Source organism: Bison bison, unplaced genomic scaffold (genome assembly GCF_000754665.1).
Source record: "Bison bison bison isolate TAMUID 2011002044 unplaced genomic scaffold, Bison_UMD1.0 scf7180017701181, whole genome shotgun sequence".
In the NCBI taxonomy this organism is placed as follows: domain Eukaryota; kingdom Metazoa; phylum Chordata; class Mammalia; order Artiodactyla; family Bovidae; genus Bison; species Bison bison.
This window is the reverse complement of record NW_011457519.1, coordinates 1-4,566: the sequence shown is the minus strand read 5'-3', so window position 1 is coordinate 4,566 and position 4,566 is coordinate 1. Positions and strand designations below refer to the sequence as shown.

Genomic DNA, 4,566 nt, shown 5'->3' with positions numbered 1-4,566 from the left:
AAAGGATTTCTGTGAAACAACTGTCAAAAAATCAGTTATCTTAAAAATAAAAAGTCAATCCCTCCATATTCAAATCAATCTAATTTGAATAACAAATACCAGTACCACATATATCTTTGATGTCTATAGTTACTCGGAGTAGCTGGGGTTGTCCCTACTTCTAGCACCCCCTCCTGCCTCCCGTATTATCGGGAACAACAATGATCTTATCTCTTTTCAGTGTAAATACACTGAAGCCATCTAGATGGAGTTCTCTCAAGTGTCCTCATCGACTCCAAACTCACCTCCCTAAAGCCTTACTTTCCTCCCTTTGTCCTTTCACTAGAGTCTTCCCTCTATAAAGGGTAATCTCTGGATCCGTGGTCTGAATTCTTCCCCCTTTACGTTCTTTCTATGGATCATCCCCACCATTTCTTTTCCTTCTTTGCTCAGCAATGGTATCTTACACCTATAATTGCTACTTCGACTCTTTGCTTCCCTCTGGCTATAAACACGCTCAGAAAGAAAAACAAACTAATGCTTTCCCTTGATCCTGTTATGTCCTGCACTAGCCAATGCTCTTCTTCCAGATTTCTCTAAACGCAAGCCTACACCCTTGCTACTCGGAGAGCTTGTTAGAAACGCAGAATCTCAGACCTCGTGCTCAGCATGTGCACTTCCCACAAGGTCCCCAGGCGACTAATTAAAATTTGAGAAACTATTTGGTCTATACGGAGTCTGCTTCTACATTACTTCAACTTAATTTATTCTCCTGAAATCTTAGCCTCAACTTCCTCACTCTAACACTTTCCCCCCACCCCCAAACTGAAACTGCATTGCAAGTTGGAAACTTTCCAGTGGCCTCTCTGTCAGGCTGTAGGTCCCTTGAGCGCCCTGTTGTGCCCCCACTCTCTCCTTCTTTCCAGCTCTCTTGTTTTGTCCTGTGTCACACCATGCTGGAAAGCAGCAACACTTCATATGACACCAATTTGCACACATTTACAGCTGAGCACCTGTGCCCACGCTGCCCCAGAGGATGACAGACCGCTCTGCACCCAGGCACTGCAGTTCTGAACGTCTTCCTAACAACGAGTAAACAGGAAGAGGGGAGAACTTTGCTGTTCTTCTCTGACAAGTTTTGGTGCTGGAAGCTCACTTCAAATTCATCGTCCATGTCAAATACTCTCCCTTTATCTAGAGACCTTCATTACTTAATGCCCCCTTCCCCCACAGACCTGTGCTTCCTTTCTTCATTTCCTCCCTGTACCATCTGCCTCTCTCATCGTTCATTTCCTCTTTCCTCTTATTTCTCGACCTTCTTTTGGTTGTAGAATATCTTGAGACAGAACTAATCATTTTTTTTCTTGTCCAGTGTCACGTGGAATCTTAGTTCCCTGACCAGGGATCAAACCTCCACCCCTGCACTGGACAGTCTTAACATTTGGACCTCCAAGAAGTCCAGGAACTAATAATTTAGCTCCTTAAACTGGATTCTCAATTTAATCTGTGGCTGACACCTGATAAGATACACAATTTCCCTCCTCTTCTCGTCTTTTTCCTCACTACGGATCTGACAGATGTTTGTTTGTTTTTTTTGTTTTTTTGTTTTGCCTGTTAGAATATTCCCATTTTAAATCAATGTTCTGTCAAATAACCTTTCTATAAAATACAGTTCTCACCTTCTACTTGTCCATTTAATGTATTTTTTCCTCTTTGATCTTCAGGTAAATGACACACAAAGTTCTGTGGAATGCTGTCAGAGATACTCTGTTAAAATGAATATTGAGTTCCATGAAGATTTCCTAATGTCTTTTTAAGAAAATACCCTACTTTTAAAAACTGCCTACATTTAACCCAGTTAAGACAGGTTTTGCCAAGATCTCACAGCTGCCAAACGACAGAACCTGGATGCTGACTTCATACACTGCTGGATCACCAGGTAGTGGCTGCCAGCAACGAAGACATCAGGCCCTTCCTATCTCCTTCCATAGCTGCCACCTTCAAACAGAGCATCATTACTTTATGTTACCTCAAGTACGGCTGCCATAAGGGTACTCTGCCCTGCTACTTAAGTTTAGTTGCTCACTCGTGTCCGACTCCTTGCGACACCACAGACTGTAGCCTGCCTAGCTCCTCCATCCATAGGATTTTCCAGGCAAGAGTACTGGAGTGGGTTGCCATTTCTTTCTCCAGGGGATTTTCCTGACCCAGGGATCGAACCTTGATCAAAACCGTAGGCAGATACTTTACCTTCTGAGCCACCAGGGAAGTCCCCCTGCTACTTAAACAATCCAAAATGGTTTGTACTTATTAAAACATTGCTAAAGCAAACTGCTGTTATTACAACCCCACATATTTATTGCTATTCCCCATGCTTTTGCTTCTCTTGAAATGTTTCTTCCAGATTAACCTGACAATCCAAATACAGTAACACTTTTAAGTTTCAAGCACTATCTTTGAAGGTCCAAGTGATAAAAAACCACAATTCACCCTGTTTCTCTCTGACCCTCTCTAGCAGTTTTACACGTGCACATGTACCAAAGAAACATACATTTGGTTGGGAGATTGGGACTGACACATACACACTACACACTATTGTGTAGGAAACAGATAACTAATGAGGACCAACCGTATAGCACAGGGAATGCTACTCAACATTCTGCAATGGCCCATATGGGAAAAAGAATCTAAAAGAGGTGACACACACACATGAAACAAAGAAACATTTGGCCATGGACTGACCTGAAATAACGTTTCAATTTTCAGATAAATGTAACTTCAGAACTCAAGCGGATTCCTTATGATCTCTAAGCCTTGGTTTCTGTACTACACTGACCTCACTAGGTGAATCTTGCAAATGAACAAAAGTGTACTAGGTGGTAGTATTTAGCACAGAATTATTTTATTCAATATAGGTTAAAAGTAAGAGAAAAGTTTTGATGGGGAAATGCAAAGGTGAGAGAGTCACAGCATCTCCCACTTTCATGTACTTACATTACTCAGGGCTTACATTTCAAAATAATAATAGAAGACAGTACCTCAGAATCCCAAGATGATTCTGTACCTTTCTCTTCTCTCAATCCTACGGCTGACATCATGTCTGTAAAATGCAGTCACAGATGCATTAATGAGAACGTTCACTACTATGAATTTTAAAGACATATGTAAGTCTATCCCTATCCACAAATATTTCAATAAAATAAAGTAGTGGAAAAGAATTTCAGAGGGTTGAAGCATTTTCAGGAAGAAAAAGTTGGTAGTAGGTGGGACACTTCTGAAGAAAGAGAGCAAAAGAAATGTATTTCAAATGAAATGGATATTGTATTTGGATCTATACCATTTACATGTTTTTATATTTAAAGTATAGACAAAATTCACAGGCATTCACTAACTTACCACTTCTATTATTTTCGTGTGCTCTATCAACAGAAGTCAAATGGTCATGATTTGCTTGCTCTTGGGGAGCCCTTTCAATAATATCAGCATCACTTTCTTTTTCAGCAAGTTCTGGCTTTGTGGTTCCTTCCTATAGAAACAAGACAAAATAAAACCAAAACCCAACTTCAGAAAGCATATTCATTCATTGGTCCTTCACCCCGTCAGTGAGACGACAATCATGGTGTCTAGCACATCCTCTAGGGTGTCCTGGGAGAAGTTAGAACTGTTCAAGAGAAGAGCGACTCTGCTCTGCGTCTAGGCAAGGCAGAGACACGTGGAAACAAACGAGAGCAGAGGAGTATCCTTCGACATCTCTGCAGCTGAAGTGGACAGAGCACAGGACGCGCACAAAGGAGAGCGGAGGCAGGTGTACCTGCGGAGCTCAAGGAGCGCTGTGACAAGGGCTGTGTCTCAGAAGACAGAGAGTGCAGAGCCGGGGTGTGAGGGGGAGTCTAGGAAGGGAGGCCCGAGCCAACAGATGAGGTGTGAAACAGGGTTCACAAGTCATGTGGAAAACTAGATCACAGTTACTGGAAACTGTATAGAAAGACAAAACTGGAGGACCAGGTTCAAACAGGGAAAAGCAAGTGTCATCTTCTTCCTTCAAGTGACAGGGATCATCACAAATTTATTTTATTTGGTGCCATGCTTTTATTCAAGTGACAGGGAAAAGACTGCACTGCACTAGGAAGTAGAAAGTTCAGTTTAGTTCAGTTGCTCAGTTGTGTCCGACTCTTTGCGACCCCATGGACTGCAGCACGCCAGGCCTCCCTGTCCATCGCCAACTCCCAGAGTTTAATCAAACTCATGTCCATTGACTCGGGGATGCCATCCAACCATCTCATCCTCTGTCATCCCCTTCTCCTCCTGCCTTCAATCTTTCCCAGCATCAGGGTCTTTTCTAATGAGCCAGTTCTTTGCATTAGATGGCCAAAGTTTCAGCTTCAGCATTAGTCCTTCCAATGAATATTCAGGACTGATTTCCTTTAGGATGGACTGGTTGGATCTCTTTGCAGTCCAAGGGCCTCTCAAGAGTCTTCTCCAACACCACAGTTCAAAAGCATCAATTCTTTGGTGCTCAGCTGTCTTTATAGTCCAACTCTCACATCCATACATGACTACTAGGAAAAATCATAGCTTTGACTAGAT

At 42.4% G+C, this 4,566-nt stretch overlaps 1 long non-coding RNA gene across 1 annotated transcript; it reads right to left on the bottom strand.

Moving 5' to 3' along the window:
• Window positions 1-1,688: 1,688 nt before the first annotated feature.
• On the bottom strand, window positions 1,689-3,720 carry LOC104982945. Its single transcript, XR_824575.1, has 3 exons — window positions 3,376-3,720; window positions 3,018-3,079; window positions 1,689-1,746 (listed from the first exon to the last, which is right to left on the bottom strand). It is a non-coding gene; the product is annotated as an uncharacterized LOC104982945 (long non-coding RNA).
• Between the last annotated feature and the right edge of the window lie 846 nt (window positions 3,721-4,566).